The sequence below is a fragment of the Euphorbia lathyris genome, chromosome 3 (genome assembly GCF_963576675.1).
Source record: "Euphorbia lathyris chromosome 3, ddEupLath1.1, whole genome shotgun sequence".
Taxonomy (NCBI): domain Eukaryota; kingdom Viridiplantae; phylum Streptophyta; class Magnoliopsida; order Malpighiales; family Euphorbiaceae; genus Euphorbia; species Euphorbia lathyris.
In genome coordinates, this window is record NC_088912.1 from 98,530,854 (window position 1) to 98,544,061 (window position 13,208).

At 35.5% G+C, this 13,208-nt stretch overlaps 1 pseudogene; it reads right to left on the minus strand.

The window, feature by feature from the left end:
* Window positions 1-3,593: 3,593 nt before the first annotated feature.
* On the minus strand, window positions 3,594-7,841 carry LOC136223837 (pentatricopeptide repeat-containing protein At5g06540-like; annotated as a pseudogene).
* Window positions 7,842-13,208: the final 5,367 nt, after the last annotated feature.

Below are 13,208 nucleotides of genomic sequence, written 5' to 3' on the forward strand. Positions count from 1 at the left end.
GTTTTCCTCATTAAACTTGATAAAAAAGTAAGATCGATCCCACTCGCGGATCTTGTTCAGCTTCTCGTCAAAACCATAGTATCCGCTCTGGCGGATGAAAGTGAAATACCCCGCCGAGCTTTTGAAATGGTGGAGCTTGGAGAAGATTTTGGGCGAAAAGGGAACCTCCAAAAAATCCGCCAAGAATTTATCCAGAGTCAAATCGGCCCAGCCGTTAGGATGCAATTGCCCGGGCGCGATTCCGTAACCGCCTAGGACGGAAGCAATCTCATCCGCCAGCGGATAAGTGAAGCCGCAGATAATCTGGGCCACGAAAATAGTGAAGTACCCCTTTGGGTAATCGCCCGGTCCCCTATCCTCCCCAGGAATGATAGTCTCGAGACCTCGGAGCCAGGGATAATGCTCCCGCAAATCATCGATTGTCTCTTGACAAACCAGACTTCCCGACCTATCCTTCTTTGGTAACAAACGAGGGGTTGGGACAGGTGGCGGAATCAACTTTTTGGGATCAAAACCTAAACCCTCGTCGGTTGTATTCGCCAGATGAAGGAAGTCGGCGGGATGAGAATTACACCCAGGAGAGCTGGTTGAAGCTTCCTCAACCATCTCTTCGACCTCGTTAGAGACCTCGCGGACATAATCGTCGTCAAACGGCGCGAAGTCGAGGTCTGACATGATCGATAAAAGGAAAACAGAAGCAAAAAGCCGAACAAGGAACAAATGTGAAAAGAAAAACTTACATGAAAAAGACAACACAGTGAAGTGACGGGATTAAGAGGTCAACGCCGGAAAAGAAGTAACGGAATTAAAAGGTCGACGCCGGAGAAAACGAAAAAAGGAAAATGCACAAATTCAAAACTTTGAAATAATCGGACAAAGACGAAGCGTCCCCTATAAAAAGACCCTAAAAGGGCTCTTGCTAGACCAAGGGGGAGGCATGTGATAACCCGCGAAGTCCAAAACGGGTTATATTCATTTCGCAAGCCCAGCCCATATTAAAGCCCCATGGGCTAAGATTGGACGGGACCCGAATGAAGGAAGCGGGCGCAGCGAGTAAACCGCCCCGAATTCCCAAACGGAGCGTCAAGACTCCCACTCAGAACCACGTTCGTTGCCATGAAAGCCACGAAAGGGACATGGCCTAAAAAGGGGTAACCGCCCTCAGAACGTGACCCACTAAGGAGTAACCGCCCTCGACGGTTACCCAAAAAACACCTATAAAAGGCCTTAAGAATAAGGGGGGAGGTACGTTCACATTTCTTCCCAAAAAGCTATTGCTAAATTATAGACTCATTTCTACAAAAACTGACTTGATCGTCGGAGAGTTTTCCCGGAGATCCTGTCTCCGGTTTTGTTTTGCAGGTAACTCCGGCAAAGAATATCAAAGCGGATCCAGCAAGTTATCACAATTAATAAAAACAAACAGATATGACGGTTTGTGAGTTTTTCACTTTTTATTTTTATATTTTTGACATTTTAATAATTTTGTTTCAAATCTTTCTTAGTTGTAAATACTTGAGTGAAACATGTGTTTTGTGTAAATACTTCAGTGAATAAAAAATTACTAATTAAGGTCGCGACGCAGGAATACCTTAATTAGTAACTTTTAAAATTCTTAAGAATTTTTGTGATGCAAAAAATCACAATTTCATTAATCAATAAAGTGCCTTCTTACAAAGATAACAAGCCGTTAAATAGGTGAAATAAAACCTTAAAGAACATCAATTCTAATTAGAAACGGAAAAGGAAATCCTAAAAACAAAAGGAAAATTGTAAAAAGGAAAGAAAAACCATAAAATTACTGAAAATACAATGAACACCTTAAAGGCCGAGTTTTAGTTTTGCATGCGGACCCATTTCCATGCAAAATAGGGTCCGGAATGACCAAAAAAAAAAAAAAAAAAAACCACAGCTCCGCAACTTGTTAGAACTTACCGAATTGCCATCGTACCATGCTTTTTCATAAACTTCATGGTTAGCTTGTCAACCGCGTTAATTTTTCTTTCAATCGATCATCAAACAATTGGCTGTCACGACACAAGAGAAATATATAATTAAACTAAAAAATGACTCATTATCTACTAAATTAAACTCAAACACTATAATGATATATCAATTACGTATCGTATGATCGGTTGTGTCATTTTTTCATCTCTGGGTTGTTATTGGTAAAAAATCGAAGAATGATAAATAGAAGGGAAAAGTACAAAAATAAACCTTGTGGTTACGTCTGTTTTCGATCGGCACCATTGTGGTTTAAAAATTTACAAACAGGTACCTTGAGGTTCATTCCGTTAGCAAACACATACTGTATCAAATTGACTAACGGTATTAAAAAAAGTCAATCAAAGGGAAAATAGTTAAGTTTGTCCGTATATTTATTTATTTTATAAATTAACCCCTCTTATTATCTAATTATCACAAACAAACTCTAAAATAAAGATAAATAAAAATCAATTATACCATCTTATCCATCGAATATGAAATCAGCGATTTCGCTTCGCATACTAAAAAACTAAAACCCTCATATTTCTCTCCATAACACGAGAGCAGGTGTACTGCTTATATACTTTATTGAAACATTATGAGAACTTTTAGACACCAATACTTTATAGATATAATCTGAATCTTGAACCAATGTCCTGTACAGGGGCGGAACTAGGGGGTTGGGGTGGGCTCGAGCCCCGGCAGACCGCCGGAGATGTTCGATAATATTTTGGAGAGAATTATATTAACTCTATATAGTATTATTTCAATGTTTAAAGGTAGATGAGATGATTAAAGATGCTCATTTTTATTATGTCTTTATCATTAAAAAAAAAGTAAACATGTTTAATTTTCCATTAGTTCAATGTTAGTTTCTAAAAAATGATAATATTTTTACAGTTTTAACGCATTGGAGGCTAAAAACATTTTGCACAGCCCTAACAAACTGGACTTTGTAATAATATTTATTTAATTCCGAATTTTTTTTTTGCTCATATGTTTGAACCCTGGGTCATCTGGGGTCCTAGTTCCGCCACTGTATCAATAGATACTCCACCAATGTTTATCCGATAAACAGTTTCAAAAGCATAAATGTTATACAAATAGAAAAGATAATTGCTCCCAACCAATTTCAATGGAATGTTACTGCGTGTATAAATCGTCAGGGATAGAAACAATTTCTATACCGTTTATGAAGGCAGAAGAATTTAGAGATGGATTAAATGTCAAGTTTAGAATTTGATTTTCTCCTCATGTGATTATAAACTCTTTCATAAGATGGTCAACCTGTAAAATTGTCAATGTTACCTGTAAAAATTGCTCTTGATTGCCAAATGGTAAAATTACTCTTGTTGGGTAAAGTTAGGGTACTTTTATCTTATTCCCTTTCAAATGAATTGATAAAACAACTTGTATCATACAGTTGAGCCTCAACTAGTCCGGAGTCCTACCCATTTCGATTTTCATTCTTGTTTGAATGCTATGTTTTAAAAATAAAACTTCCCGACATATGATTTTGTTTCTGTACAAGATTGACAATAATTACTCGTAGCTGTTGCTCTAAATTTCTTGCAATAACTTTCAGAATGAAGCATCCGAATCTGGTATACAAAGAAATTAGAAATTTCACTTCAATGACATTTTCCTAAAACAAAGCAAGAATCTCATCAAGTTGTTATATGAGAAAGACATGTAATATAAAGTTAAACATCAATCAGATATAAGATTAAGAGCAGCTCCAACAAACAGGATAATGTCGGAAACCTCTTTTTTTTATCATAAACAGAAACGGATGATTTGCTATAAAGTTATGTTGTGGTGGAGGCGGAAATAGAGATCCAGTAGGTAATAACATAAAACTTTGTTAGAATGAGAAGTTGAAAGCACCAGCATTTGAATCTGCAGAAGGAAAGTTTCTTCTGCTTTTCGGATTCCTTTTCCTCTGTTCTCTTCACTAAATGATCAATGGTTCCAGCCTGGTAAGGTAGCCTCAATAGCATTCTTAAATTTATCGTTCAAGTTTACAGAAACGGTCTCGTGTTCCAGATACCAGCTCAGATTGCATTTGGCCTGTTAAGAAATTCCAGAACATTCAACAAGTTAAGTTTCTCCTGCAGCAAAAAACGCAAATACGTTCCGGCCCCTGGAGAATGTTGGGATAAAACCATATGAACCTAAGACAAGTATGCACATACTGTCATCTTTATCTCGGCTCTAAACTGTTCAAATCAGGCAATGTGAACTTGATAACAATCCATGAAAATCATAAACTAAAACAAAAATATTTCTATGTGCCTCGATCGTAACTGGATCAGTTCTAGGATGAACTCCATGATTTCTATTGTTAGCTTGATATAAATGTAATAAATGACTTATCTAAACATCCATATCATTGGTATGCTTCTCTTTGCATATTGACACAACCACAGCTGCCTGTTTTGAAGGGTTTAGGCAGCCCTTAGGAAAGGCCTTTCATCGCTTATGCTAGGTCTCGAGTTCAAATCCTTCCTTGTGCACACAACAATAGTTAATTAGACGGATGTGTAATCAAAGATTCACCTACCTAAAGAAAAAAAAAACCTAGGTTCACCTATATATATCTTGGTCCTTGGATAGTTCTTTTACCATTTCATAAGATTGATGAATTCAATTAATAAGACCCTTCGGCTACAGATGAGTTCTCAAAAGGAGTTTCTGCAATTCTCTTTTTAATGTTAGATACAAAATGCATCCGTACGTACTACAATTCGAAGTTCATAAACGACCTTTTTTACTTGAAACATAAACCATTCACAAACCAATATAAGCTTTCTATGCAACGTTTCCAACGAATTTATAAACCAATAGCAAGCAGCTTATCATACACATGATCCAATTCACTAGATAAGCATTCCTATATATGTCACAGTTTAGCTTGATGAATGCAGCTCTTGCGTTGGCTGGCTTTCGAGCAAACAGTCGTAAATAATTTTATTTAGGTTTTCATGTGAGTTATTTAAGTATGAGGGAGAGCAATCTTACACAAGACGTACATGTGATTCTAACAAACATAAGAATGTCAATAATTGGCAAGTTTCCAATGGTTGTATGAAATTCGATCGTAAAGAGAACTTATGCAGAACTATCAATAGTACAGACACATGAAAATGCATACCTGCTGACATAGTTTTGGGTGATGCCAACTGATTCTTCGAGCCTGATCACCAAATGCCACCATCCATTGAACATATCTCAAATAAAATTTATAATAGGTTAAAACTATACATTAATTCTATTAAGTCACGTTTTGAACAAAAAGCAAAGTTTAAGAGCTAAATCTTACTAAATCAAGATTGAGAGCTGAGTCAAAATGCTTTATACATACGAGTGAGTGTATCTATCTTTTCCTGGATAAGTTGAAATTACTTCACCTCACTTCACCAGTAATCTGCACAAGAACATATTCCTCCTTTAAAATGATGGAACCTATTCCTGTCTCTCACAATCAACTCTCGTTCATAAACATTCGAAATCAGTTTAGTTGCTGTATGGCAATCCTCACATACTCTCAAGTTCTTCACTATTCGAATACTCAAATGAGCTTTCGTCTTCATAATCCCATATGCTATAGCAAGTTTTTCACTGTGTCTATGCATGGCATTTTCTTTTTCCTCTTGGTCTATGTCAAACAATGCATCAGCAGTACTTACTGTATATCCGGCCGGTTTTATCTTCCTAAGAATCTCTTCCCACATCTGTTCGATCTTCTCAATTTCCGGGTGAGTTTTGTCTCCTATGGTAAATCTATGAACTTTCCCATCTATCTCAATAAGCGTATATCCAGGATGTTTCTTTACTCCTCTTTGCTTCATCATGTCTCATGCTTTCGACGTTTTCCCACTTGTTCGTGAGTGCATAAACATTCGAAAGCAGCACGTAGTAGCCACTGTGTTCTGGCAGTAACTCTATTAAAATCTTCCCCACTCTTTCTGCTATTTCTGCATTTTTGTACGTTCGACAAGCTCCGAGTAACGCTCCCCAGATTGGTGCATTAGGCTTCACCGGCATTTCAAGGACAAACTTCTCTGCTTCTGCTAACTTCCCTGCACGTCCAAGCAGATCAACGATGCATCCATAATGTTCCAACCTAGGCTCAATTCTGTAATTTCGTTTCATGCTTTCGAAGGTGACTACACGCAGATAAAACAGCAGTAAACGTTATGTCTCTTGGGGTTACCCCTGAGTTCATCATCATTTCCGAGAAGTATTTCAGCGCTTGCTCCGCGTGACCGTGCATTGCAAATCCAGCAATAAGAGCTGTCCAGCTTAGTGCATCTCTCTCCGGAAGCACCTTGAAAATCCGAAGAGCTTTATCGATATTTCCACATCTTGCATACATATCTACTAAAGCTGTACCAAGTATCAAATTAACAGTGATCTTATTCCTCCTAATATAATCATATGCTTTTTCTCCCTCTTCAATGGCACCTAAATGAGCACATGAAGATATCACACTAACCATCACTGTCTCATTTGCTCGAATACCCTCCGATCGAAGAACATGATACAATTGTATCTTCTTTTCGAACAAATTATTCCTCGCATAACCGCTGATCATTATACTCCATGTGACCAAGTTCTTCTCAGGCATTTTATCGAACAGCTTGCGTGCAGAATCAACATCCCCTGATTTATTATAGCCAGCTACCATTGAAGTCCAGGAAACAACATCCAAACTTGACATCGATTTAAAGATAAAACTAGCAGCATCTATATCCCCAACAGTAGCATACATATGAACAAGTGAGTTTTGCACATAGACATCATCATCAAATCCATGCTTAATTACTTGAGCATGAGCTTGAATTCCCATATGCAAAGATTGTAATTGAGCACACGCCTTGAGTACAAATGGGTAAGTAAGATTATCAGGAAATATACCTAGCCGCCGTTGTGATTGTATGTAAAAATGAAAAGATTGATCTGGGTATTTGCTTCCAGAATAACCCCTGATAAATGCATTGAAAAGGAAGAGATTAGGGTTTGGAATTTGGTGAAAAACCTGTAAAGCATAATCTAGTAAGTTATTGTCAATGCTCAAGGTAATTAAACGACTAGCTACAAATACATCGAAGATTGTATGGGTTCTTATCATATGGGCATGGATGATTTTAAGGTCAGAAAAGGAGGAGCAATTCTGTAGAAACAATAGTTTTGGACTTTTTAGCTTTAGAGTTTGTGAAACCAAGCTGCTCATCTTCTCAGACTTGATTCCAAATGTTACAGAAGAATTGATGAAATTATCTCTCTCAACTCAAGCCATTCCGGTTTCAATTCAAGATTAGCACATAACCAACTTTGGAAAAGATAATCCGAGTAAAAGTCTCTAACAATGAAATTCGATGAGCAGATGCCAGGAATATCAAATGAAGAGTAAAAAGCAGCAATGTAAGTGGATTTCCATGATCCATTGAACAAAAATCCATCACTTAGTTTATCCAATACAAGATTTCTCCACAGAGACTCATGGTTAGCAAAAACATAGAAAGATTTGCTTACAGTGGACAAAATCCCCAAATTGGTACCATCAAGAAGCCCTAAGATATCAAGAACTAGCTCGTCAAATAGGCTTTGAATATTACCTAAACCTGTGTTTCTGGAATTGATTAAACTTGGATTGAGGTACAGATTGCCCAGTGGCTGTACCCCATAAGTGCGAGATGGACCTGAATTTTTGAGGCGAAACCCTTCCTCGTCTTCGATATCATCTTCAGTTCCTTGCTTTTCCTGGACTTTTTGGGTTTCTTCCTTGTAGCTCCAGTTAAGCACTTACTGTACAGAGATATGGCGGCGCTCTCTTCTTCCATCAGGTAGACGAGAAGAGATTAGGATTTCATCAGGGTTAAATGCATCATTGGTCGAACTTACATGGTTATCTCAAAATGGTCACTTAATTTCAATTTATCTTAATAAAATCACTCAACTTTTAATTTGTCTCAATTAGGTCATTCTGATGATTTCAGTGATTAAAAAGCACCCGAATAATAAGATACATGACACGTTAGTATGAGTCAACTCAGAACGAAACATATGACATACATGTATGAATCATCTAGCTATCACGTATCGGTTATTTTTATAGAAAAAAAAAATAAAATTTAGTTTTTTTTTATAAAAATAACCGACACGTAGCCGTCACGTTTTATTTCGGTCAGAAATCTGAGTTGACTTATGTTGACATGTCACCATGTCATTATTTCGATATATTTTAACCACTTAAATCGGCAGAATGGCCTAATTAAGACAAAACTCAAAATTAATGATTTTATTGAGATAAATTAAAGTTAAGTAACCATTTTAGGATAACTACATAATTTCAGTGACTAATAGTGTATTTAAAGGGAAAAAACATCCCAATGCCCTTAATTTTTTCAATTTTTGTTGATTTGTCCGGTATTATTTCATTTTTAACATATTAAATCCTCGTGAGCTGCTATATACCGCACCTAAATTCCGGTCCACCGTCCATTTGTGACATATTTGCCCTCCCCACTTTTTGAAACAAGAAAATGGAATTTTCTCAAATCCTCCCTACCTTCTTTGGGTTTTCTCTCCAAAATCATAAACCCGAACAACAATAATTAAAATTATGAATATAATTGATATGTGACAATCCGAACCTTGAAAATGGATGATTACGAGTCGGAAACATTAAGATTTATATTTTTTTTATCAAAGAACTCATGAAAATAATACATATTTTTCATGATGATTTTGCATTTTTCGTCACAAAAATTAGGAGAAGTTTTAATTTTTCGTCACAAAAAATTGAATGATTTAGTATTTTTCGTCACTAAAAATTTTACGATTTTGTATATTTCAAAATTTGGCCTAAACGGATGCGTCATACCACCCGTCCCATGACGGGAACGGATGAGGCGTACCACCCGACCCATGGCGGAACGGATGCCGCATCCGTTCCCACCATGGCGGGAACGGATGCCGCATACCGTCCGACCCATGGCGGGAACGGATGCGGCATACCGCCCAACTCATGGCGAGAACGGATGCCGCATCCGTTCCGACCATGGGTCGGGTGGTATGCCGCATCCGTTTAGGCTAAATTTTAAATTCTCTCAAAAAAATTTTTTCTCAATTTTGACAAAATTTTTATGGCAAGGGCAAAATTGTCCAATGGGGACGGTGATAGCAATTTTGGATGCGGTATATAGCAATACCCTAAATCCTCTATCTAATAATATAGTACAACATATTGCTATTTTGTGCCATTACAAAAAAATTCAGATTTTCGGGTATAAATAGCTGATTATATAGTTCCTAAATAATATTTTAAAATTCATAATACAGCTAAATTATTTATTACCGTCTCCATTTGGATAATTTTATATTTTTCATAAATTTGAATTTTGATCTAGACGGGTGCCGGATCCGTCCAACCATTGGCTCGGAAGATCCAGCACCCGCCCAGCCAATGGCTTGAGCGGATGCTATATCCGCCCAACCATTGGCTGGGTGGATGCTATATCCCCCCAACCATTGGCGGGGCGGATGTTGGACCCGTCCAGCTAATGGTTGGACGGGTGCTTGATCCACCTAGACCAAAATTTGTTCAAGGCACAATTGTAGATTTTTTATTGACGGAAAATGCTAAATCGTTCAATTTTTACGATGAAAAATATAAAATTCTCTAATTTTTTGTGACGAGAAATACTAATCGACACTGAAAATATACATTATGTTCATGATTTTTTTGGTAAAAAAATGTAATTTTTAATGTTTCGGACTCGTAATCATCCATTTCGGGATTCGGGTTGTCACATATCAATTATTTTCATAATTTCAATTATTGTTGTTCGAGTTTGTGATTTTGGAGAAAGAATTTTCAGTTTTTTTTATCAAAATTATGGGAGGGGTAAAAAAGTCCAAATGAAGGCGGTAACTAGCAATTTGGAAGCGGTATTTAGCAATCTACTAAAATAAAGGACAATTTCTATTAATATGCATTTATATAATATATAACTAATTTCAATTAATGAAATATATAGAGGACGTATATTGCTTTTTCCTTCCCATTCTGCCTCTCTTTCGCATATCCGTTCTTCTTCAAGAAAATTTGGGAAAAATCAAATCAAAATGCTCTAATTGGAGATTTCAGGAGAAAAATATAATATTTATACCTAGTTCACAAAATCAATAGATTCGGCTTTCGTCTTATAAACATCCTTATTATGAATAGTTTTAGCCTTTTAGCCCCTAGAAACATCCTTATTATTGGTGGTTCCGTCCTTCTATTTCTCATAAATTAAGGTTGGAATGATTTTGTAGCTTATTCAGTTTGTATCTAATAATAAACATCCAACTTGATTAATATATGATAGGAGGATAAGTTTCTCTAATTTGTTCAAAACAACTCAATTCTATTTTTGTAATCCAAGATTAGTTTCGAGAAGTTTTACAGTGGTATGAAAAAATTACTTCTGTACAACTCAAATAATAACATGAATATATATGGGGGAAAAATTAAGCGAGTTCGATTTAACAAAAATAAGTTGTTTTACGCTCACACACGTATAAAATTTGCTTCAACGGACCAATCATGTAGAGGCCACAAGATACGAGCAGGGGCGGATGTAGGGGGGTCAAAGGGGGCTTTTTCCCAGCTCGGCGAGCTGGCCTCTGAGGGCAATTTTTTTTTTAGTCCAAAAAGAAGGGTTAAGGTGCAAAAATACCCCTAATGTTTTTGGTCAGGAGTAATTTTACTCATAACGTCTAAAATTATACAATTTTATCTCTAATGTTGGAAGCCAAGAGCAGTTTTACCCCTAACGTTGATAAATTGGGTCAATTTGAGAAATACTTCATCAAACTGTCTTCTCGGTCATGAATCTTGTCATCTACACTTCACACATGCGTTATTTTATCAGTAACAAATCACAAACATATGTTGGGATGTGAAAAAAATAAGAAAAAAATATTACAAATATACTGTCTTTTGTACAAATTAGACAAAAAAAATTCAAAAAATTCACCGAATTTATAAATATTAATCTCCAATTTTATTATTAAATTACAAAAAACATTATATCATTTTTTTAGAACAAATTGATATGCAATTGGTGCAAAATAAGAAAAAAATGATTGTATTTTATAATAGTGTCTGAAATTGATCCAATTTATCAACGTTAGGGGTAAAATTGCTCTTGGCTACAAATATTAGGGGTAAAATTGTACCATTTTAGATGTTAGGGGAACAAATTGATATACAATTGGTGCAAAATAAGAAAAAAAATGATTGTATTTTATAATAGTGTCTGAAATTGATCCAATTTATCAACGTTAGGGGTAAAATTGCTCTTGGCTACAAACATTAGGGGTAAAATTGCACCATTTTAGATGTTAGGGGTATTTGTTGCGTAACAACCCGAGAATCCCGGAAATGCATGATTACGAGTGGGAAACATTAAAATTTACGGTTTTTATCAAAAAAATTATAAAAATAATGCATGACAATTGAACGATTTTGCATTTTTCGTCACAAAAAACTAAACAATTTTGCATTTTTTGTCTAAAATGTTTTTACGTAGAGTTTTGCCCCCCCCCAACCCAAATCGTGGATCCGCCACTGGATACGATCCTATTTTTTTACAGCTATAATATTCAAGCACATGTGATAGTTTTTTTTTTTTTGGCCTAATACATTCTCAGCCCCTCAAGTTGTCCCAATACTGCAACTGATCCCCCGAATTTAGACATGTGACAACTAACCCCCTCAACTTACTTATTTAGAACAAATAACCCCTCAAATTGCTCAATTGGAACAAATAACTCATCAAGTTGCTTATTTGGAGCAAATAACCCAAAAATCCAAAAAAGCATTCAACATAATATTACATAAAAAAATATATTTGAAAATATCGTTTGATACATTAACTAAATGGTAAAAAAAAAACTCCTGAAATAACATGTTTGAGGGGTTATTTGTTCCAAATAAGCAAGTTGGAGGGTTTAGTTGTCACAAATCTGAGTTCCGGGGGTCAGTTGCAGTATTGAGACAACTTGGAAAGGTATTAAGCCTTTTTTTTCTTTTTTTCTTATTGTTTTGTTTTTCAGAATACTTATTAAAAATAAGGGTAAATAATTTATTAGTCTCCGTCTTTTTACCTAACACACTGTTTAGTCCTTCTATTTCGAAAAACACATTATAAGGTCTCTAATTTTTGTTAATATTAACCATTTGGTCATCCTGTCTAGTTTTTTTTTTAGATTTTTAACAAAACATATCTTAGCTTTCAGGACATGCATAGTAGATACAAAATGGTTATGTTACTCTGTTATTTTCTGTCTGTCTGTTTATGCCAAATATAATGGTTAAAAATCGAAAGAAGAATAGACAAAATGATCAAATTGTTAATATTGATAAAAGATAGAGATCTTATAATGTGTTTTGCAAAATATAGGACTAAACAGTGTATTAGATAAAAAGGAGGGGACTAATAAATTATTTAACCTAAAAATAATTGTGTTCTAATTTTGTTTTTCTTGGAATTTTGATGAGCCACTTTTTACAAAATCGTACTTTAATCAATCAACACCGTGATTTTGTTTTTGACACAACGAATAAAAATAGTTTGTTGCTAATAATTGATTCAACAACACATGATACCTAACTTTTAAAATTCTTAAGAACTTTGGTAATACGAAAACAATTTCATTAATCAATAAGTTGTCTCCTTACAAAGATAATAAACCTTAAAATAGGCGAAATAAAACCCTAAAGAACATCAATCCTAATTAGAAACGGAAAAAGAAATCCTAAAGACAAAAAAAAAAAAAAGGAAAGAAAAACGCTAAATCGGCGGAAGTACAAAACAGGAAAATTGAAGGCCTTAAAGGCGGAATTTGGATTTTGCTCACGGGCCCGTTTCCATGCAATATAAGGTCCGAAATCGCAAAAAACCACAACTCTGTAACTTGTTAGGACATTCCTGCTGTAATATTGTGTTTGTGAATTATTAATATTGTGTTTGCATCGTATTAATTAATACTGTGTTTGTGTCATATCAAATTTAACTATGTAACTTGTAAGACTGTGAATTTTTAATATTGTATTTGTATCGTATCAATTATCGAGGTATTATCAAATGAGTCAACTTTAACTCAACTCAAACAAAATTGTCATAATCGTGCCAAAGCATGTGATCAGGTTACTGATTGATTTCGTG